Source organism: Tachyglossus aculeatus, chromosome 15 (assembly GCF_015852505.1).
Source record: "Tachyglossus aculeatus isolate mTacAcu1 chromosome 15, mTacAcu1.pri, whole genome shotgun sequence".
Taxonomy (NCBI): Eukaryota; Metazoa; Chordata; class Mammalia; order Monotremata; family Tachyglossidae; genus Tachyglossus; species Tachyglossus aculeatus.
Window position 1 is genome coordinate 12,412,110 of NC_052080.1, and position 24,685 is coordinate 12,436,794.

The 24,685-nt window shown below is 42.4% G+C and overlaps 1 long non-coding RNA gene across 1 annotated transcript in view; it reads right to left on the reverse strand.

Moving 5' to 3' along the window:
* LOC119937521 overlaps positions 1 to 24,685 on the reverse strand; it is a 270,891-nt gene that overhangs the window by 242,360 nt on the left and 3,846 nt on the right. The gene's annotated exons all lie outside the window — the stretch shown is intronic.

The following is a 24,685-nucleotide window of genomic DNA, read 5'->3' on the forward strand; positions in this document are numbered from 1 at the left end:
TATGTAAGTTCTGTGGGGCTGAGGGAGGGGTGAATACCAGATACCCATAGGGTACTGATCCAAGCACACAGATGAAACAGAAGGGAGATTGGAGTCGGGGGAAAGAGGGCTAAATCAGGGAAGGCGGCTTGAAGGAGATGTGACCTTAATAAGCCTTTTTTTAGCTGGGGAGAGTGGCGGTCTGGCCTATATGGAGGGGGTAGGAATTCCAGGCCAGAGGGAGAATCTGGGCAAGGAGTTGGCGATGAGGTGGATGAGATAGAGGTACACTAAGCCAAGAAGTTTCTATCAGCTCGCCAATGCATATTTCCCATGCAGAATCATAAGGGATCAACAAGAGACAAAGTATAATTTATTAATTACTCATTAAATGTGCATATCCATATAGGAGGAGTAAAGCTCAGAGCTCGCAAATGAGATAATTACCTCCTGCTGTTCAGATGTTTGCTCTGGAAAGCATTGCAGTTGAGAAGATAAAGGAGTCACTGGTGAATCGGGCAGGGGACACGTCTACCGACTCTGCTGTATTGGACTCTCCCAAGCGCTTAGTACAGCGCTCTGCACAAAGTACTTTAGATTTTTTTAGGAGGCCTTCCCAGACTGACCCCCCTCCTTCCTCTCCCCCTCCTCCCCCTCCCCATTCCCCCTGCCTTACCTCCTTCCCCTCCCCACAGCGCCTGTATATATGTATATATGTTTGTACATATTTATTTATTTATTACTCTATTTATTTATTTTATTTGTACATATTTATTCTATTTATTTTATTTTGTTAATATGTTTTGTTTTGTTCTCTGTCTCCCCCTTCTAGACTGTGAGCCCACTGTTGGGAAGGGACTGTCTCTATATGTTGCCAACTTGTACTTCCCAAGCGCTTAGTACAGTGCTCTGCACACAGTAAGCACTCAATAAATATGACTGAATAAATGAATTAATTTTTTTATGGCATTTGTTAAGCACTAACTATATGTTCAAAACCATTTTAAGCCCTGGGATTGGTACAAGTTAATTAGAAAAGACACAGGCCCTGTCCCACATGGGGCTCACAGTCAGAGAGTGAACAGTATTTAATCCCTATTTTACTGTTGAGGAAACAGGCACAGAGAAGTTAAAGGACTTGCCCAAGGTCACAGAATGAGCAATTGGCAGAGCCGGGGAATTTCTAGGGATGTGTTTGCTCAAAGGAATGTAAAAAAAAGAGAACTGCACCTGCACAAACACCAGACAGGGCCTAAAAGCAAAGAATGATTGGCAGTGTGGCCTAGTGGAAAGAGCACAGGACTGGGTGGGGGGTGAATAAAGGATTCAAATTCAAATGCAAGGGTGATGTGGAAGGGAGTGGGAGAAGAGGAAATGAGGGCTTGGTCCAGGAAGACACGCTTAAAATAAAATCATAATCTGCTGAAAAGTCTCTCAGAGCATCAGGTGTCAGTATTCTGTAGTCTTAAGGGAAGAGCTTTTCGGAGAAAATTTTTAATCGAAAAAAGTTCCTCGACTAACAAGCTAAGGACCTATTAAAGAGCACACTGAAAAACCAACTGCATGAATTTGAAAAAGATGGGACCACTCGATGTGAACTGATGAGAAGCTCTTTGGGAGGAAAGCTAGCCAAGGAAAAAGAATTTCCAAAATGAAAGAATTCTTTTTTAGCTTAACTGCCTTTCCATACTCGATGGGTAGAACATCATTTAATTCAGAATTCACCCATCCAGACTGTTACCAATCTAGAAAGACAATGAAGAAAGTTTATCATCTGATTTCCCAGTTGGGGGTGTCTGATGAGGGAGGAAGAAAGAGCACTGGCAAGCCTACATATCCTTCTACTATCTAATTTTTCTTTTATATTTGTCAGCAGAAAACCTCCCCTTGAACCACGATTCAGGCATGAGGGTTTTCTCTTGACAGCCTGACAGAAGATATTTCACAGGACAACCCTGCCCCGGTACCTTTGGGGGTGAAAGAGGTCTGATTAAATGACAAGAAAACATCTCAGAAGGACAGGTAGCCATTTCGTGTGGGTTACCACGATGGAAATTATTGTTATTATTGACAATTACAGTCTTCACATACCAGAGACGCGTCCTTTCGGACCCGTAAAAAGAAACCAAAAAAAAAAAAAAAAAACCCCACTCCGCCTCTTTCTATTTTATTTTTTCTTTCTTTTTCATTTCCTGGAAGGCATGCCTGCTGTTCGAGTTTGGGAAGCTGAAATACAGAGTGCTTTTGGGAGGGACTGATGAGTGGGGTGTGGGATGCCAACTGAAGATGAGAGGTGGCAGAGTCAAGAGTTGATCCATTGAACATAAATCCCCGGTCACCATGGCAACTACTTAGATGTCTTGGATTTCTTGAAACCTGACAGCGAGATTAATGACTTAAAGGGCAGTTTTGGTATTCATTTGTCACAAAGCCTTTTTTTTTCTTTTTTTAAACCAGAGCAGTGCAAAATATCAACGGCTGCCCAATTTGGAAAGTTTTTTTGAAAGTTTTACCTGAAAAAGCTCAGATAAAAAATGCATCGCATGGATGAGAGATGTGTAAAAAACAGCAGAAGCAGAGAAACTCAAAGCAATCAAGTGATAGTACTTAATAATAATGGTAGCATTTATTAAGCACTTACTATGTGCAAAGCACTGTTCTAAGCGCTGGGGAGCTTACAATAATAATAATGATGGTTTTTGCTAAGCGCTTACTATGTGCAAAGCAGTGTTCTAAGCTGGTGAGGTTATAAGGTGATGAGGTTGTCCCATGGGGGGCTCCCAGTCTTCATCCCCATTTTACAGATGAGGGAACTGAGGCCCAGAGAAGTGAAGTGACTTGCCCAAAGTCACACAGCTGACAAGTGGCGGAGCCAGGATTTGAACCCATGACCTCTGACTCCAAAGCCCGGGCTCTTTCCACCTAGCCATGCTGCTTCTCTTGAGCACCTACCATGTGCCACGCACTGTGCTAAGCATTTGGGAGAGTACAACAGAGATAAACAACACAATTTCTCCCCTCAAAAATTTTACAATTAACATATTGATTCTATCTATTTTATTCTGTTAATATGTTTTGTTTTGTTCTCTGTCTCCCCCTTCTAGACTGTGAGGCCACTGTTGGGTAGGGACCGTCTCTATATGTTGCCAAATTGCACTTCCCAAGCACTTAGTACAGTGCTCCACACACAGTAAGTGCTCAAAAAACTCCTCACCCTGGGCTTCAAGGCTGTCCATCACCTCGCCCCCTCCTACCTCACCTCCCTTCTCTCCTTCTACAGCCCACCCTGCACCCTCCACTCCTCCACCACTAATCTCCTCACGGTACCTCGTTCTCGCCTGTCCCGCCATCGACCCCCGGCCCACGTCATCCCCCGGGCCTGGAATGCCCTCCCCCTGCCCATCTGCCAAGCTAGTTCTCTTCCTCCCTTCAAGGCCCTACTGAGAGCTCACCTCCTCCAGGAGGCCTTCCCAGACTGAGCCCCTTCCTTCCTCTCCCCCTTGTCCCCCTCTCCATCCCCCCTTCTTACCTCCTTCCCTTCCCCACAGCACCTGTATATATGTATATATGTTTGTACATATTTATTACTCTATTTATTTATTTATTTTACTTGTACATATCTATTCTATTTATTTTATTTTGTTAGTATGTTTGGTTTTGTTCTCTGTCTCCCCCTTTTAGACTGTGAGCCCACTGTTGGGTAGGGACTGTCTCTATATGTTGCCAATTTGTACTTCCCAAGCGCTTAGTACAGTGCTCTGCACATAGTAAGCGCTCAATAAATACGATTGATGATGATGATGATGATAAATATGATTGAATGAATGAATGAATGAATGTCCTTAGAATGCCTTTTTAGTGACTTGGTCAATCATATTTACTGAGCACCTACTGTGTGCAGAGCACTATATAAGCACTTGGAAAGGTACAATATAATACAAGGTACAAAAGGTACCTTCCCTGCCCACAACAAGCTTTCAGTCCAACTGCTACAGCTATATTCAATCAATCGTATTTATTGAGCGCTTACTGTGTGCAGAGCACTGTACTAAGCACTTATATTCCCATTTGCTTAGTTGCCATCTGGGAAATCTAGGGCTTGATATGAAGAGCTATGCCTGCTCCGTGACCTTGGTCAAGTCACTTTTCTTTTCCCTCATTTAAGCACATGTAACAGCCGAGATATGAACACTTGGGAAGAACTATGAACGTCCTATCTCCCTTAGCACTGCTCAAATGCCTGCCATGACACTACACAAGAGTACTGATTAGTAGTTTGCATCAATTGTGGCACTTTAACATTCAAAATAAATGGCTACTATCTTCATTTACCCAATTCATGACCTGAACGTGGAGGCAGCCATAACCGCTGAAATGTCAGAATGAAAAATAAATAAATAAATAAAAAAAATCGAATGCAACATAAACGAATGTTTATGGCAGACGCCCCCAGATCGGTATTGCATTTGCTCGGCAAGGCGATTGAGAAATAAACCAGTGATAACCACGTTTAGCAGAGGATCTTGGTCTTCCCAGTTTGGCCCCATTAAGTCATGATAATAACCTTGTGCTTTGAGAGTCTCTAAGGTAATAATAACAATAATTGCATTTATTAAGCGCTTACTATGTGCAAAGCACTGTTCTAAGCGCTGTGAGTCGTTTGGTGCAGGAGAATTAAGGGATGCTTCAAAATCTTCTCTGTGTGACTCCCTAGTTAATTCACTTGGAAAAGGATGTACTTTCTTGGGTGCGTCCCAGGATGTTTGGGATTCAAAGAGTGGAGGGACTAGTAATAGTAGTAACTGCACACAGTATAAATAGCAACAGTAAAAGTAGCAGAAGTAGCAATAGTATAGTAGCAGCAGTACTAAGAGTCAATTAGGTCATAAATCTGAGCACTACTTGAACTCACATTTTTGAATGGTATTTGTTAAGTGCTTACTACATGCCAGGCACTGTACTAAGTGCTGGGGTAGATAATAATAATAATAATAATGATGACATTTATTAAGCGCTTACTATGTGCAAAGCACTGTTTTAAGCACTGGGGAGTTTACAAGGTGATCAGATTGTCCCACGGGGGGCTCACAGTCTTAATCCTCATTTTACAGATGAGGTAACTGAGGCACAGAGAAGTTAAGTGACTTGCCCAAAGTCACACAGCTGACAAGTGGCGGAGCCAGGATTTGAACCGATGACCTCTGACTCCAAAGCCCGGGCTCTTTCCACCAAGCCACGCTGCTTCCAATTAGATCAGACACAGTCCCTATCCCACATAGGGCTCACGGTCTTAATCCCCGTTTTACAGATGAGGGAACTGAGGCACACAGAAGTGAAGTGACTTGCCCAAAATCAAACAGCAGACAAGTGGTGGAGCCGAGATTAGAACCCAGGTCCTCTGACTCCGTCCCTTGCTCCTTCCACTAGTTCTCGCTGCTCCTCCCAAATGACCATTTCTGCACTGAACAATCCTCTAGCGATCTGTAAACACCCTACCAAAATCTGACAAGTAGGTTAAGGCAGTACAAAAACTAAACCCATTATTATTTTGCCAACTTTTTTATTCTAATGGAGCAGAACTAAATATTTTCTTTATCTAAAGGAAAAAAAAATAGATGTGGAACCCTTTCAAGAACTATTGGCAGTGTAACTTGAATTTGGTTTGATCTTCACTTTAATGAGTTTACAATACAGGTTTTGTTTTTAAATAAATGGAACAAGCGAACAAATGCTTTTCCTAATGAGAAAGGACACTTGCATATTTAATGTGCAGTGATTTGCCATTTTTCATTGGAATAACTCATGTAATACACTACCTGTCAAGAAACTCATTATCTCATATATAAATAAGAAGAAAGCCAAGATTTTCAGGGACTAGCAGTATTTCTTTCTGCTCAGCAGCAAACAGTCATCACTTTCCACTTCATCTTGGTAGAGACGGGCTTGTCCTAACTCCACAAAAGGAACAATTTGGTGATGCTTATGCGGCCTGCAAAACTCTGATAAAATCAATCAATCAATCAATCGAATTTATTGAGCGCTTACTGTGTGCAGAGCACTGGACTAAGCCCTTGGGAAGTACAAGTTGGCAACATATAGAGATGGTCCCTACCCAACAGTGGGCTCACAGTCTAGAAGAACATGTTCCGTCTTTCACTGAATAGCTGGCTGTGTGACTTTGGGCACGTCATTTCACTTCTCTGGGCCTCAGTTACCTCATCTGTAAAATGGGGATTAAGACTGTGAGACCCCCGTGGGACAACCTGATCACCTTGTAACCTCCCCAGCGCTTAGAACAGTGCTTTGCACATAGTAAGCGCTTAATAAATGCCATTATCATTAGTATTAGTAGTAGTAGTAGTAGTAGTAGTAGTAAATGTTAAATTTTAGCCAATATAGTCCAGTAGGAAAACAAATCAAACAGCCTTTACAATTTTAAAGGCTTCTAGACTGTGAGCCCGCTGTTGGGTAGGGACCGTCTCTACGTGTTGCCAACTTGTACTTCCCAAGCGCTTAGTACAGTGCTCTGCACACAGTAAGCGCTCAATAAATACGATTGATTGATTGATTTTAAAATCTTTAAGGGAAATATTCTCTCCAATTCCACATATCTTTCAAAAAGAGATGATTTCTTCCTTTTCTTCCTCCTGCTCCTCTTCCTCTTATCTTCCTTTTTCTCCTCCTCCTCCTCTCTGCTTCCTCCCTCTTTTTCTCCTTTTTCCTCCTCCTTTTCCTGCTCGCTTCTTCCTTCTCTTTTCTCTCCTGTCTCTCGCCTCCTCCCCTTTAAACCACTCCATAATAAACTCTCTTAAGGACTGCTTAATCATACGTTCATAATCTAGTGACCACGATTCAGGCACCAGTCTAAATGGTATTTTTCTACCCCAACTGATAAATCGCCTTCATGATGCGTGTCCCTTTCTATCAGATCTCCGGTCACTGAGTATTCTTAGTGAGGAGAAAGAACTAATTGAGATTCTGGGAGGGAACCTACTGACTTGGAATCTTTTACGAGCCCTTCTTGCATGCAGGTAAAGCAGGAGCATCTGAGAGGAAAAGCCCAAATAGTTAGGGGCACCATCTAACTTTCCAAATTATTTATTTTAATGTTCCCCCGCTAGACTGTAAACCCCTTGAGGACAATGGTCGTTTCAGTAGCACAACTGTACTCTCCCAAGCACTTATTACAGTTCATAAAATAGAAAGGCAACTGCAGATGAATTGCTCAGCACTGCTCAAGAAATTATTTCTATGGTCCTGTTCAGTTGTATGTCTAAGAAATGTTTCAATATCAGGATGAAAATTCTAATATTCTATTTATTTTATTTCGTACTATTCTATTTATTTTATTTTGTCTATTCTATTTATTTTATTTTGTTAATATGTTTGGTTTTGTTCTCTGTCTCCCCCTTCTAGACTGTGAGCCCACTGTTGGGTAGGGACTGTCTCTGTATGTTGCCAACTTGTACTTCCCAAGCACTTAGTACAGTGCTCTGCACACAGTAAACGCTCAATAATTATGATTGATTGATTGACTGATTGAAAAAAGGCCAACACTTAAGAGGCTGAGGTCACGGTAATCCGTCTTTTTCTGAAACAGCCGCTTTGCTTTATTTAGGCACTGTTTGTACGTAGGGTTTTATGAATAAAAGATTCTAGTTTCACCACACTTCTTGATATTTATCAGCTGAGTCTCAAAATGGAAGACTGGGGAAATTGGAAAAGCTATGAAAATAAAAGTAGTTATCTTATTCTAATCAAATGTGGGGATACTTTCATCCTTACGTCTTGGAGCACTGAAATATCTCTCTGTCTTTCGTTTCCATGTAAAATACATTATTGGCTGTTTTCCCCTCTCTCTGAGGAGAGATGTTAGTTTACCTCATACTAATATTGATTTTACAATGTGTTTTCATCGCCTAGTACTTTTCTGCGCCATTTCCCAAAAGAAATAAATGTGTTTCTATTTCAACGTGGTTGACATCTTCAATATTAATATCTAATTAAGACATTCATTAAAAAGGGCTATAACATTAACTTAATGGACAAAATTTAAGCTCGGCTGAATTCATCTCAGGTTGGCTTGACTTTCGGGACAACCGACTGAACTCTTTAATAGACACTGCTTTGGAAACAGCCCACAGATTTGATTTCCCCCTCATATAAATTAGTGTTTTCCTTTGAAATTAGCATTCACCACACTTCTGATTAATGATACTTGGGTAAATTAACATCCGCAGTTGCAAAAAGGACTCAAATGACTGAGTAGCAGAAGCAACTCCAAGACCTTTACACTGCATTCACTATCAGGGATGTTAGATGGTATTTGCTATGTTGCCAACCGTTACTTCCCAAGCACTTAGTACAGTGCTCTGCACACAGTAAGCGCTCAATAAATACGATTGATTGATTTGCTAAGCGCTTACTATGTGCCAGGCACTGTACTAAGCACTGGGGTAGATACGAGACAATCGCGGACATAGTCCCTGTCCCACATAGGGCTCACAGTCTTAATATCCATTTTACAGGTGAGGTCACTGAGGCCCAGAGAAGTGAAGTGAGCTGCCCAAGGTCACACAGCAGATTAGTGGCACAGCAGGGATTAGAACCCAGGTCCTTTTGATTCCCAGACCCGGGCTCTAGCCACTAAACCGGGCTGCTTCTCCTCTTTAGCCACTTAGGTGGACATCAATGGTGTCAATCAGGGTTTCAATGCGGCCTACCGTAATGGACAGAGGTAGAAAACTGGGCTGGCTTGAACAGGGGTTTCACTTGTGACTGTTTTACCTTCTGAAGTACAAACGTTTCCATGAAAACAGTATTACCAAATTAGAAAGAGGCACTTGACAAAGAAAGAGGTAAACTCTGTAACCAACATTGCCTCCTGACTGTTGAATGGCTACTCATTTTGCACAGCTTTGGCATGACTTTTACGAAATTTCCACGTGGGGGGCTTAGAGTTGCAGCATACCTGGGAGTGTGCATTTCGTATTCTTTTACCGCATTTCCATTTCCTCTGGAAAGATGATTTATTTGTTGAATGGATTAACCGGCATCAAATTAGGTCCATCTGTGTTGACACAGTTTGGTACTGTAATCGGTTTTTTTAATTGGTCGCTGTGAACTGGTTTGTTATCAGCTCAGCAGAAATACTGTCCCAGTCATTAACCAACACAAGTTTTTTCTCCCTTGGGAAAGTTGTGCTTATTGTCAGCTTCGAAAGTATTGAACATTTTCATATTAGTTGCCAACTTGTACTTCCCAAGTGCTTAGTACAGTGTTCTGCACACAGTAAGCGCTCAATATGATTGAATGAATGAATGAATGATTGGACATCCAATTCAAAGGTTTTTTTTAATCAGATTGCTCATCCTCTAGACTATAGGTTCGTTGTAGGCAGGGAACGTGTCTACCAACTCTGTTGTATATTGCACACTCCCAAGTACTTAGTATAGTGCTCTGCACAAATAAAGCCATCAGTAAATACCACTGATTGAAGATGGATTAATGTCTGCCTCCCCAACTAGCTGTAAACTCCTTGTGAGCGGGGAACATGACTATCAATTCATTTGTACTGTACCCTCTCAAGTGCTTAGTACAGTCCCTGCAGATGGTAAATACTCAATAAATACCACTGATTGATCGATCATATCACTGCATTTCAAATGCATCTCCTGACCAAAGTATTTCATTTACTAAATAGCCATCTGACCATATTGTAAATATTTACTATTCTATTTATTTTGTTAATGATGTGCATCTAGCTTTATCAATCAATCGTATTTATTGAGCGCTTACTATGTGCAGAGCACTGTACTAAGCGCTTTACTTCTATTTATTCTGCTGACTTGACACCTGTCCACATGTTATGTTTTGTTGTCTGTCTCCCCGTTCTAGACTGTGAGCCCGTTTGGGTAGGGACCATCTCTATATGTTGCCAACTTGTACTTCCCAAGTGCTTAGGAAGTACAGTGCTCTGCACATAGTAAGCGCTCAATAAATATGATGGAATGAATGAATGAATGATTGGACATCCAATTCGAAGGTTTTTTTTTTTACTCAGATTGCTCATCCTCTAGACTATAGGTTCGTTGTAGGCAGGGAATGTGTCTACCAACTCTGTTGCATACTGCACACTCCCAAGTACTTAGTACAGTGCTCTGCACAAATTAAGCCCTCAATAAATACCATTGATTTATGGACTAATGTCTGCCTCCCCAACTAGCTGTAAACTCCTTGTAAGCGGGGAACATGACTACCAATTCATTTGTACTGTACCCTCTCAAGTGCTTAGTACAGTCCCTGCAGACGGTAAAGATTCAATAAATACCACTGATTGATTGAACATATCACTGCATTTCAAATGCATCTCCTGACCAAAGTATTTCATTTACTAGTCACCTGACCATATTGTACATATTTACTATTCTATTTATTTTGTTAATGATGTGCATCTAGCTTTACTTCTATTTATTCTGCTGACTTGACACCGGTCTACATGTTTTGTTTTGTCATCTGTCTTCCCCTTCTAGACTGTGAGCCCATTTGGGTAGGGACCATCTCTATATGTTGCCAACTTGTACTTCCCAAGTGCTTAGTACAGTGCTCTGCACATAGTAAGCGCTCAATAAATACGATTGAATGAATGAATGACCAAATGCGTTGCCCATTCTTCAGGAGCAGCCTTGCCTAGTGGATACAGCAAGGGCCTGGGAGTTGGAAGCCTAGCAGTTGTGTGCTGTGTGACCTTGGACAAGTCACTTCACTTCTCTGTGCCTGTTACCTCCTCTGTAAACTGGGGATTGAGACTGTGAGCCCTATGTGGGACATTCATTCATTCATTCAATCGTATTTATTGAGCGCTTCCTGGGTGCAGAGCACTGTACTAAGCGATTGGGGAGTCCAGCTTGGCAACATATAGAGATGGTCCCTACCCAACAGCGGGCTCACAGTCTAGAAGGGGGACAGGGACTGTATCCAACCCAATTGGCTTTTATCCACCCCAGCGCTCAGTACAGTGCCTGGCACACAGTAAGTGGTTAACAAGTACCACAATTATCAGGATTATTATTTCTATATCCTTATCTTTTAAATAATCTGGAATGGTTTTAATTGTAATATGGACCCTCTCCTAACTTTAAATTTAACAATTATTTGGGGAATATTTGGAAATGCATTCATTCATTCAATCATATTTATTGAGTGCTTACTTTGTGCAGAGTACTGTTTTAAGCGCTTGAGAAAGTATAATTCAGTAATAAACAGTGACATTTCCCGCCCATGACGAGTTTATGGTCTAGAGGTGGGGAGACAGACAGCAATACAAATAAATAAAATGACAGCTATGCACGTAAGAGAAGCAGTGTGGCTCAATGGAAAGAGCCCAGGCTTTGGAGTCAGAGGTCGTGGTTTCAAATCCTGGCTCCGCTGTGTGACTTTGGGCAAGTCACGTCACTTTTCTGAGCCTGTTACCTCATCTGTAAAATGGGGATTAAAATTGTGTGAGCCCCCTGTGGGAAAACCTGATCACCTTGTAACCTCCCCAGTGCTTAGAACAGTGCTTTGCACATAGTAAGCACTTAATAAATGCCATTATTATTATTATTATCATTATTAAGTGCTTTGGGGGCGGGAGCCAGGAAGAGTCAAAGGAGCAAGATGGGGTGACGCAGAAGGGAGTGGGAGATGAGGAAAAGTGGGGCTTAGTCTGGGCAAATTTGACAAATGAACCCGATCATTTATTTTCTTTTATGGTTCATCCCAACTGACTTGTTTAATAGTGCCGATTTAACCCTCCGCTCTGCCAAGCAACACCTAGAATAGTCACTGAACTGCAGGGGCTGTCCCATCTTAAGGTTCTGGTTAGTGTTCAGAATCTCCTATTAGTTTACCGTTTGTTTCATGCTTTACGTTTTCACGTTTTTGAGCTGATCTCTGGGGGTCAGTGTGGTGATGTTCATCTTTTGAATGACTTCAACGTAATAGTTCACGATGCTTAGCATTACGGTAAACACCAGGTAAAGGAATTTCCTGTCATTATTCCAGATGTTTAGGATGGATCCTTACTTTATAAAATGCGATTCTACAAGAAAACACCCCTCTCAATACAGTCGTTCATGATGCAGGGCCTTTTACAAGGAACACAGCTCGGCTGAATCAAAAATACTTGATACACATACGTCTCTATCTATATATATATCATACGTATCCTGTAACAGGGTACACGCCTGCATATTGAAAATGGAGACCGATTAGGAGGGTCAAGATGAAGATGCACTTCCCTGCTACAATAGTCTCATTAGAACCCGACAAACACAACACTGTGTAAATTGTACGGTAGGAGACTATGGGCTGAGATTGTAGGTGCCCCTTTTCCGTCCACGAGCCCGATGGTTTTGCTTCATCGATATTAAACAACAAAATGAAGCCCTTTTCATGAATACAAAGAGAGGCAGCTGATTGATTTTAATTTTCTATCTAGATGGTAAAGAACTTTGCAAAATGTTCTCTGGAGAAGCTCAGCTACCATCTCCCTCTTTGGGGAGGTGTAATTATATGGTGTATAAGCAATAATTATTTTTTGCAGGCATTATAGCAGAATTCCATTTACAATATCAATTCTCTTGGAGGCTAGAGGGGTATTTCATTCATTCAGTAATTCAATCAAATTTATTGAGCGCTTACTGTGTGCAAAGCACTGTACTAAGCGCTTGTGAGAGCATAATATTCTAGACACTACTGACCATCGAGCAGAGTTCTTCTGTTTTCCAGCTAGTACAGAATCAAATGGTGCCCCATACATCACTTGATGGTATTTACTGAGCATTTAGCGTGGCTCAGTGGAAAGAGCCCGGGCTTTGGAGTCAGAAGTCATGGTTTTGAATCCCAGCTCCGCCACTTGTCAGCTGTGTGACTTTGGGCAAGTCACTTCACTTCTCTGGGCCTCAGTTACCTCATCTGGAAAATGGGGATTAAGTGTGTGAGCCCCACGTGGGACAACTTGATTAGCTTGTATCTACCCCAGCACTTAGAACAGTGCTTTGCACATAGTAAGTGCTTAATAAGTGCCATTATTATTATTATTACTATTATTATTATTATTTTACAGATGAGGCAACTGAGGCCCAGAGAAGTGAAGTGACTTGCCCAAAGTCACAGAGCTGACAATTGGCGGGGCCAGGATTTGAACCCATGACCTTTGACTCCAAAGCCCGTGCTCTTTGCCACTGAGCCACGCTGCTTCTCTCTCAAGAAGGTAAGTAGACGGTGAGCCTGTTGCTGGGTAGCGACCGTCTCTATATGTCGCCAACTTGCACTTCCCAAGCGCTTAGTACAGTGCTCTGCACACAGTAAGCACTCAATAAATACGACTGAATGAATGAAAGGTATCACTGAGCTGGTCTTTGACTCTCCAATCTTCAGTTCCATGTCCTAAGCACTAACCTACCCACCAACAGATAAAAGACTAGGATGGTATGGAATTCCTTGCATGAAGAGGTGCCTGCTAGTATTCCCCCACACTATTCTGATCTCCCCTAATTGATCCAGAAAACCCATAGCTTGAGGGGAATCAATGGAGGTAAACTGCATTTTCTGCACGCTTTATTCAGTGAGGAAATATGCTCCAACATACACAGTTTGGAAGGCCAATACATTGGTCTCAGCAGGGGGTGGGTGGAGAGATGGAGGGGGGCACGTTGAAGGGCAATTTCAGAAGTCTAGTGACTTAAGGGCTTGGAGAAGTCAAGCACTTAGAACAGTACTTTGCACATAGTAAGTGCTTAATAAATGCCAATATTATTATTATTATTATTATTAATGAGAATTAACTGAGATTCAGTAAGGAAAACTGAGGCAGGGTAATCCATTTTGTAGAGGAAAATCTATCTCCACAATTACAAGCTGGGAAAGTGTTGCAAGGTGCAAACACAGCAGAAAAATAGCTAGGGAGTCACAGAAAATTCAAGATGGCTAATTTATTTCCTATATCCCCTCGCTTAACTATCCTCCATTCCCTCTAACTGCCTCTCTAGAGAACTCCGACTTCAAAAGAAGGGTGAGTGACTATTAAAGGATTTTTTTTAGGTTGAGATGGCCATTTTTAAAAGTTTTTATATTTTTTCAATGAAAATGTTTTATATTGCTGATGCTTTGTGTTGCGAATGGTTTAAATAATGTAAACATTTGGAATCATTCATTCATTCACTCAATCGTATTTATTGAGCACTTAGTGTATATATGTTTGTACATATATATTACTCTATTTATTTTACTTGTACATATCTATTCTATTTATTTTATTTTGTTAATATGTTTGGTTTTGTTCTCTGTCTCCCCCTTCCAGACTGTGAGCCCACTGTTGGGTAGGGACTGTCTCTATATGTTGCCAACTTGTACTTCCCAAGAGCTTAGTACAGTGCTCTGCACACAGTAAGCGCTCAATAAATACGATTGATTGATTGATTGATTACTGTGTGCAGAGCACTGTACTAAGCGCTTGGGAAGTACAAGTCCATTACGTTCCACTGATTGCACATCTATCTCTCTTTATAATGCTCTGTAAATTGTATTTCCTAGTATAACAGCTTAAAGTCCAGAAATAGTAATTCACTGATTTCAAAAACTAAGTTTAAAAAACTTATGTTTTGAAAGTGGCCTGGAGACCATACTCTTCAGGCCCAATATATTTTTTCTTTGTTAATATTATCTGGTTCAATATTATAATGAATTGGATTTTGGTTCTTTTTGTAACTTGATATTCTCAGGGGCATTTCTTTTCATCTTCTTTACTGCTATCAGCAAAGTGGTTAGGAAATAAATAGGAAAGAGCCAATTTATGACAGGGATGTGAATTGCTTTGGGAATCCGTATTTTTTTAAACTCTGGCACAGACCACAGAGTGACTTACAACTTTACCCATATCTCGTGAAAATTTGATGAGCTGTGGTTTGAACTTTTATTATTATTTATTATTAGCATTATCATCATCATCTTCGTTAAGTGCTTGCTATCTATCAGGCACTATTCTATGCCCTGGGTTTCACACAATGAGTTCTATAGCTCAAACTTTCCCTAGTACAATAATAATAATTATTATTAGAGTACTTGTTAAACAATGGGGTAGGGACAAGTTAATCAGCTAGGGCACAGTCCCTATCCTACATGGAGCTCTCAGTCTAAGTAGTAGGGAATTGGATTGAATCCCCATTTTACTGATGATGTAACTGAGGCACAGAGAAGTGAAGTGACTTCCTGAAGATCACAAGTGGCAGGGGCTGGATTAGAACCCAGGTCCTCTGACTCCGAGGTCTATATTCTTTCCACTAGGCCGTACTGCTTTTCTAACGCAGCATCGTTCGAGAACACATCTGGCCATTATAGAGGAGAGGAGGCCACAACATTTTGACTGTCCTCGACCATGCTATCTTATAGTAACTGTGGCTAGAAACGGGTCTATTTTTTTCTTTCTCTCACTTTTTATACAAGTGTATGTTGCAGAATGTGATGCCCCTTAAAACTGGCAGCCTTTACCTCTTCCGTCTAGTTTTCTACTCCAACGATTTCTTATAGTAACTGTGGCTAGAAACGGGTCTATTTTTTTCTTTCTCTCACTTTTTATACAAGTGTATGTTGCAGAATGTGATGCCCCTTAAAACTGTCAGCCTTTACCTCTTCTGTCTAGTTTTCTACTCCAACGATTCGGCACCGATGTCAAACTGCCAGCTCCTCAAGGGCAGGAGCTGTGTCTTCTCCTTTTTCTTTTGGTATTTGTTATGTGCTTTACTGTGTGCCAGGCACTCTTCTAAGCACTGGGGGTAGGTACGAGCTAATCAGGGTCGACTTTAAGCACTTTCAAGCGCTTAGTACAGTGCTCTGCACATAGTAAGCACTCAATAAATACAATTGATTGATTGACTTTCATTCTAAATCCCCCAGAGTGCTCTGCACAGTGTAAGCGCTAGCTAAATCTTGAGGACGGTGTGGAGGAAAATGTAGTTGGGTTGTTAGCGGCAGTTAGGAGTTTCTCACCAACCTCCTGCCACCTTGTCAGTCTTTCCTGAGGAGCTGCAGAGGAATACCAGAAAGGCTTGGCCCTGGAGAGAATGAGGGAAGTCAAGAGAGAGATTGGAGATGGGTCTGTGAAAGAAGGCTCTCCATGGACAACCAATTCATGAGGCCTCTCTCCCCTCCATGCCCTCCTAAAATGGTCCTCTTCAGTTGTTTTTTCCAGTCAGCTCTCATCCCAGCTACGACTTATCTTTTCTCCATGAGGCCTACAATCCCTGGCTCTGCTCTCCACTCCCACCCCTCCCACTCTCGACCCCCACCATTTCACGGTTCATTTGGGCTCAAGAGAACCGGCAGAAGGGGCAACCTGTTCCGACACTTGCAGAAGAGCCGAAAAGACCAGTCTTTTAGCCTTTTAGATCTCATTTCCCGGGTTTGACCTGCTCTGTGTGACCTCGTCAACCCTTACTTGACAAAATCTCAAGATTGTTCTGCACTCTGGATTTCCCTTTCATCCTTCAGTTTCAGATTACATTGCATTCTTGATGAATCCTACTCAAGATTAGTACTGACACCAAAACGGTTGTCGCACAGATTTAATACATCTTGACCAGGGTTTTTGTAGCAGCAAAACTTCCAGGTTTTCATAACAATGTTTGTATTGGGCAAAGAGCATTTCAATTTGAAGGAAGGATAATGGTACCTGGGGAACCGCATGGGCCCTCACATTTCAACCTTCCAACTCACCCCCAAATTACCGAGACAGCATTGTAAAGGTATTCTGAATAAGGTATTTTGTCTAACTAGTTTGGCTTTTCTGCTATTATAAACACAGCCTTTTTACACATCTCTGAAGATCTAGCCACCTGCCTAGCAGTGTGGCCTAGCAGAAAGAGCATGGGTTTGGGAATCAGAGGACCTGGGTTCTAATATTGGCTCTACTTGCCTGTTGTGTGACCTTTGACAAGTCAAGTGTGACCACTTCTCTGTGGTGCATTTTCTTCCTCTGTAAAGTGGGGTTCAATCCCTCTTCTCCCTCCCACTTGGACTGTGAACCCCATGTAGGTTAGGGAATGTGTCCAACCTGATTATCCCAAATACTAGCACTTAGAAGAATCCTTGGCAAACAATAAGTGCTTAACATCATTATCATTATTATTGTCTTTATCTTCTCTCCACTCTAATATTAAAACATAATAAAAAAAGTTTTTGGTCTTGCTTATTAAACAGTAAGCAACATCCTCCAAATCCACTGCTTAATTTGGTGTGTCGGTTTCCTAAGAAGCCTTTTTCTCATCATCATCATCATCATAATAATGGTGGTATTAAGTGCTTACTATGTGCCAGGAACTGCTCTAAACACTGGGGTAGATACAAGCTAATCAGGTTGAACACAGTTCCTGTACCACATAATGATAATAATAATAATGATGGCATTTGTTAAGCGCTTACTATGTGCAAAGCACTGTTCTAAGCGCCGGGGGGATACAAGGTGATAAGGCTGTCCCATGTGGGGCTCACAGTCTTAATCCCCATTTTACAGATGAGGGAACTGAGGCTCAGAGAAGTTAAGTGACTTGCCCAAGGTCACACAGCAGACATGTGGCGGAGCCGGGATTCGAACCCATGACCTCTGACTCCAAAGCCCGGCCTCTTTCCACTGAGCCACGCTGCTTCTCTAAGCAGGGACAGGATGAGGGGACTGAGGCCCAGTGAAGTGAAGTGACTTGCCCAAGGTCACACAGCATACAAGTGGTGAAGCCAGGATTAGACCCAGATCCTTCTGCCCCTCAAGTCTGGGCTCTATCCACTAGGCCACACAGTTAACAACCCTGCTAACATTTTTTCTATTGGGAATAACTGTGATAATTCTGCTGCACGTTTCAAATCATTACAATTTGAAAATGCTTAAATTAAAAGGACAGGAGCATTTGAACCCCGGCATCCTTTTTGTTACTAAATAAGAGCTGGTCTAAGATAGTCCTTGATTCAAGCTTTCTGTTTCAGGCGTCTGATACAACAAAAACTGGATTATCTGGCTCCTGACAAATTAGATATCTTTACGAAGAGCCACATTGGCTAGCCCCCATGCAAAGGCATTCTTAGAAGTGTCCCCTGGTGAAGGAAGGGATATACAATGCTTATGTCTTCCCAAGAAAATTAACAGCCCAGGTAGCCTAGGATATTTGCATAAACCCTCTGCTAATGTGATTAGCAAATGGGTTCATCTCCCTTTCCCCAGTGATATCTGTTCCTTGGACTTCATGCTGCACTGATTCCTGCATAAACATACTTTCCAAGCGCAAGTGCTCTGCAAACAGTAAGCGCTTGATAAATACGACTGAATGAATACATGCCCCACAGGGAAGGACTTGCTTTGGCTAATGTGATCAATCAGTCGCCAGTCCTATCCACTAATGGGAGTTTCATCCATCTTTTCACCTCCGATGGTGAAGTGCATACTAATAATATTAATGATGATAATAATTATGGCATTTGTTAAGCGCTTACTGTGTGCCAAGCACTGTTCTAAGCGCTGGGGTAGATACAGGGTAATCAGGTTGTCCCACGTGGGGCTCACACTTTTAATCCCCATTTTACAGATGAGGTAACAGGCACAGAGAAGTTAAGTGACTTGACCAAGGTCACACAGCAGACAAGTGGTGGAGCTGGGATTCGAACTCACGTCCGCCGACTCCCAAGCCCGTGCTCTTTCCACCAAGCCACGCTGCTGCAGGTGGCTTGTTAGCTGTAGTCTGGCCACCGCTGATACCTGCTGCAACTGAAGAAGATCCCACATTTCTCTTGGAGGAAAGACACCGCTTACCCTATAAGCTAAAGAGATATATTTTCCAAAAGGAGCAGGAACATTCATCAAGAATCTACTTGGGAAGCACAGAATAAAGAAGTGACATGTTTCCTGCCCCCAGGGAGCTCACACTCTATTCGCAGACACAGAAATAAACCCATTTATAATTAGGGTGAGCAAAATAAGAACATTCAATGGACAAATATACGTGAGGGCTAAGTAGGATATAAATAAGCGCTTTCCAATCTTATTGGAGCTTCCTGGTAACAGTGCCATTTTTCACAGAAGAATTGCTCAATGATCCCACAGAAATGGAAAAAACAGAGAAATAATCAACAAGACTTTGGAAAAATAACTTTTTTGTTTGAAAAATGTGGCCTTTGGCAAAAAAAGAACCTCATGTGAGTGGCACATATGGATAATCTACACATATGTTCACAACATCCATATGTTCAGAGTATTTTTGGTAAGCAAAATCATTGTTCAAAATGTGCCCTTGTTTTCTTTAGCTTGAGAATGACTGTTGTTGTTGTTTTTTTAACTTTTCCAACACTAATTAGGGGGCCCCAGATGGCTATATTCATTTCTAGAGAGTTGATGGAAGTAGATTCTGCTTGGGCCTCACATTTAAGACCAACTCAAACTCAAAACGAAGAAGGAAGTTGTTCATCTCATAGCCAATTGTGCGGAAGGCAACCAAACCCCCCAAATTGAGGGCAAGGACATCACGGACTGTTGGATTGCCTGTGTCTGGCCACCTCATTGAAGTCTTCAATTTCCCGAATTCTTTTCAAAGAGAGAAAACAGTCCGAATTCCTTTTCATTTTATTTAACCCTTCACTTCGGCTTACTTGGATGGAGACCTTAGAGGACTCAGTCTGTGATGAAGAGGATGGGGGAGACTTAAATGAGTGAGGCTTTGAGTAATTAAGGAGTGGGAAAATGAGACCTAAGAGGAAAAGGAAAAAGGTAAGCTATTCATTGACATGGAACGTATCCATCAACTCTGCTGTACTGTCCTCTTCCAAGCATTCAGTATGGTGCTCTGCACACAGTATGTGCTCAACAAATACAATTTTAAAGAAGAGGAGACTATAAAGGATATTTTAGGCTGATTCTTGTGATGGTTCTGGGGATACGAGACTTTTCTTTGGGACATGCTACCCTGAGGTGACATATTACTCCGGGAAGCAGCATGGGCTAGTGGATAGAGCACGGCCTTGGGAGTCAGAAGGACCTGAGTTCTAATCCCAGCTCTGTCACTTGTCTGCAGTGTGACCTTGGGCAAGGCCTTCCCAGACTGAGCCCCCTCCTCCCCCTCTCCATCCCCCCCCGCCTTACCTCCTTCCCTTCCCCGCAGCACCTGTATATATGTACATATGCTTGTACGTATTTATTACTCTATTTATTTATTTTACTTGTACATATTTATTCTATTTATTTGATTCTGTTAATATGTTTGGTTTTGTTCTCCGTCTCCCCCTTCTAGACTGTGAGCCCACTGTTGGGTAGGGACCGTCTCTAGATGTTGCCAACTTGGACTTCCCAAGCGCTTAGTCCAGCGCTCTGCACACAGTAAGCGCTCAATAAATACGATTGAATGAATGAACTTCACATCTCTGGGCCTCCGTTCCCTCATCCGTAAAATGGGGATTAAGACTGTGAACACTGTGTGGGACAGGGATTGCGTCCACCACGATTATCTTGAATCGACCCCAGTGCTTAGAACAGTGACGGGCACATAAGTGGTTAAGAAATACCACAATTATTATTATTGCTATTATTACTAATGGGGCCGTTTACCAATCTTTGCAGGACAGGGGAGTGCAGAGCCCCCTCTAGTTTCGCAGAGAGGGTCCCTGAGAACAGGCAGGCGACTAGCAGTCTCCAACTCCAACCTGTATTTTGTAAATATCCTTGGACTTAGCTGCTTCCCAACCTGTGATTTTTTTTGTGCTCTGCTAGATTGGAAACTCCTTGAGGACTGCGATCAAGTCTACTAACTCCACTGTCTTTTTTTTTTCTGCTCTTTGTTAAAGCGCTTCATTCATTCAATCATATTTATTCAGCGCTTACTGTGTGCAAAGCATTGTACTAAGTTCTTGGGGGAATATAATAGAACGGTAAGCAGACACATTTCCTGCCCACAACGAGCTTACAGTCTAGAGGGGGAAACAGACAGTAATATAACTACATAAATAAACAAATAATAAATAGGTGCCAGGTGCTGTATTAAGCAGTGGGGTAGATACAAGCTAATCAGGTTGGACACAGTCCCTGCTCAACACGGGGCTCCCAGTCTTTAGCTCCATTTTACAGATGAGGGAACTGAAGCCCAGAGAAGTGGAGTGACTTCCCCAAGGCCACACAGCACACAAGTGGCAGAGCCGGAATTAGAACTCAAGTCCTTCATACTTCCAGGCCCGGGCTCCATCCACTAGGCCACGATGCTTCTCTACTCCCAAGTGCCCGGACTCTAGACTGCAAGCTCACTATGAGCACAGAACGTGTTTGCTAATTCTGTTGTATGATACTCTCCCAAGCGTTTAGTATAGTGCTCTGCATATAGTAAGCACTCAATAAATATGATTGATTGATTAATGTTACCCCTGCCTTCAAAGTCTGGCAGAGGTCGACCCCAGTGCCTCCCCCCGCCCACACTGAATAATAATAATAATGGCATTTGTTAAGCACTTACTATGTGCAAAGCACTGTTCTAAGCACTGGGGAGATACAAGGTGATCAGGTTGTCCCACGTGGGGCTCACAGTCTTCATCCCCATTTTACAGATGAGGGAACTGAGGCACAGAGAAGTTCAGTGATACTCGCCCGAAGTCACACAGCTGATAATTGGCGGAGCCAGGATTTGAACCCACAACCTCTGACTCCAAAGCCCGGGCTCTTTCCATTGAGCCACGCTGCTTCTCTATGCTCCTCTAAATACGATTGAGGGACTGAATGATTGAAATCGGGGCTGCAGTCTTAAGGCAAAACTAACCCCTCTGCACTCGCTAAAGGTAACTTTGTTTCATTCCAAAAATAACGAATTGTGATCTTTAAAATTAGGCATTTAGGGCCATGAAAAAACAATCCAAGGCCTTCTTTCCAACCTGTCAATTAAGCACATGAGGTATTTTTGTGACCAGTGAAACTCGTGGCATTTCCTTTAATTCTCTTGAGAAGGCATAAGGTCTCTGTCAGACTCGTTCACTACCAGATAAGACTTTAGTGATCCTTCCCCTCTAGCCTCTGCAAAATTACACGGGTTGTGCTTAAACACGGCCACAAGGATTCCACGTTCCTTGTATTAAAAGAAAAGGTCACAGTGCTCTGCGGTAAAAATAATGAATCAACATAGCGGGAGGAAGTGAGGAGTGTCTTGACTGATCTTTACAAATCAGACTATTGTGATCTGGGAACCACAAAAATGAGAATAACAAGATCATTCTTTCAGCATAAAATTACGCTGAATCCCTCTCTCTTTGCTCTTGTCAAGGTGTGGAGGGAAGGCTGTGTATTTCCCGTTAAACAACTGTACATAAATGTTCTGCCTCAAGTTGCTGTCCTAATGAAACACTTTTGTTGAAAGAAACATATTTGCTCAGTGCTGACTGTAAGCTCATTGTGGGTAGGGAATGTGTCTATCAACTTTCTATCAGCATGCAGTAAACACTCAATAAATACTGATTGATTGATTGATTAGCTGTCAGAATCATAGTGGATAATATTTATAGAGTGTATGTATGACTGCCAGTATTCATTCATTCAATTGTATTTATTGGGAGCTTACTGTCTGCAAAGCACTGTACTGAGTGCTTGGGAGAGTACAACACAACACCAGACAGACACATTTCCTGCCCAGCTGCCTAGTTCTAATGGACAAGGCACAAGAGAGATTACGTTAGCTGAGGGCAGGGATCTGTTCATTCATTCATCCATTCAATCGTATTTATTGTGCACTTACTGTGTGCAGAGCATTCATGCAATCATTCAATCGTATTTATTGAATGCTTACTGTGTGCAGAGCACTGTACTAAGCGCTTGGGAAGTACAAGTAAGTTGGCAACAATCTGTTGCATTGGCCTCTCCCAAGTTCTCTAGAACAATGTCCTGAACACGGTCATCGCTCAACAAAAACCACGGATTGACTGATTATAGCAAGAACGTGCCCAGCGGTTGACTTCTATTCATCTATGAAGGCGCTTTTGAGCTCTCTTTTTGTGCTGGGTGTTTGATCTTTCCCTGTTATCGTGCTTCCTTTTTCTTCTGGGGATCTACTGCCATATGAAAGGGCATTCTCTAACAAGCTGTCAAGTGGGTAAAATGAGAAAGCTGGGCCCGCTTCTTTTCTTTTTACTTTAGAAGCTCTTCTGCTGCCACTCCTGGTTGCCATTCCCTGCTCCGTATGGCATCCCAGTCCTGGATCACTTCCCACCGCCTTAGCTCTCATCATCCCATCCCTCCCTTCCCTCTCCCTTTCTGCATCACCTATGCACCGGGGTTTGTTTCCCCTAAGCGCTTGGATACTTACCCCATCCCCACTGTCTTCAGAAATATCTCCTTACACTCCGCCGTTTCCACTGTTTGTGATTTCTTTTGCTGTCCGTCTCCCCGACTAGACTGACACCCCCTTGAAGGCAGGGATGGTGTCTACCATCTCGACTGCATGCTCCCTAGGGCTTAGCACAATCAACCGATCACACTGACTGAGAACTTACTGTGTGCAGAGCACTGTAATAATAATAATAATAATAATAATGGCATTTATTAAGCGCTTACTATGTGCAAAGCACTGTTCTAAGCGCTGGGAAGGATACAAGGTGATCAGGTTGTCCCACGGTGGGCTCACAGTCTTAATCCCCATTTTACAGATGAGGTCACTGCGGGTCAGAGAAGTGAAGTGACATGCCCAAAGTCACACAGCTGACAATAGGCGGAGCCGGGATTTGAACCCATGACCTCTGACTCCAAAGCCCGGGCTCTTTCCATTGAGCCACGCTGCAGGGTTGTGGGAGTTGGGGACACTAAGGAATAACTTCGGGTGAAAAATATCCTTATTTTTCATGGCTACTTTGTCTTCAGTGATATACCACTGCCAGTGAAACGTACCTATATGGGCAAACAAAGTGAGGTGTAGTGCTCCGCAAAAGTGGTTGGAAAACAAAAAATAAACAACTGACTAAGCTGAATTAGCTTTGAGTGAATAGAGTTTGAATCCAATCCATCAGTGGTATTTATTGAGTGCTCCTGTGTATAGAACACTGTACGAAGCACTTGGGAGAGTACAATGTAACAGGGTTGGTTAACACATTCCCTGCCCACACGGAGTTTACAGCCGAGAAGGGGAGACAGACATTAACATCAATAAATAGAAGCAGCGTGGCCCAGTGGAAAGGGCACGGGCTTGCGAGTCAGAGGTCATGGGTTCAAATCCTGGCTCCGCCAACTGTCAATTGTGGCACTTTGGGCAAGTCACTTCACTTCTCTGGGCCTCAGTTTCCTCATCTGCAAAATGGGGATTAAGACTGCGAGCCCTCCGTGGGGCAATCGGATCACTATGTAACCTCCCCGGCGCTTAGAACATCATCATCATCAATCGTATTTATTGAGCGCTTACTGTGTGCAGAGCACTGTACTAAGCGCTTGGGAAGTACAAGTTGGTAACATATAGAGACAGTCCCTACCCAGCAGTGGGCTCACAGTCTAAAAGGGGGAGACAGAGAACAAAACCAAACATACTAACAAAATAAAATAAGTAGAATAGATATGTACAAGTAAAATAAATAAATAAATAGAGTAATAAATATGTACAAATATATATACATATATACAGGTGCTGTGGGGAAGGAAAGGAGGTAAGATGGGGGGATGGAGAGAGGGACGAGGGGG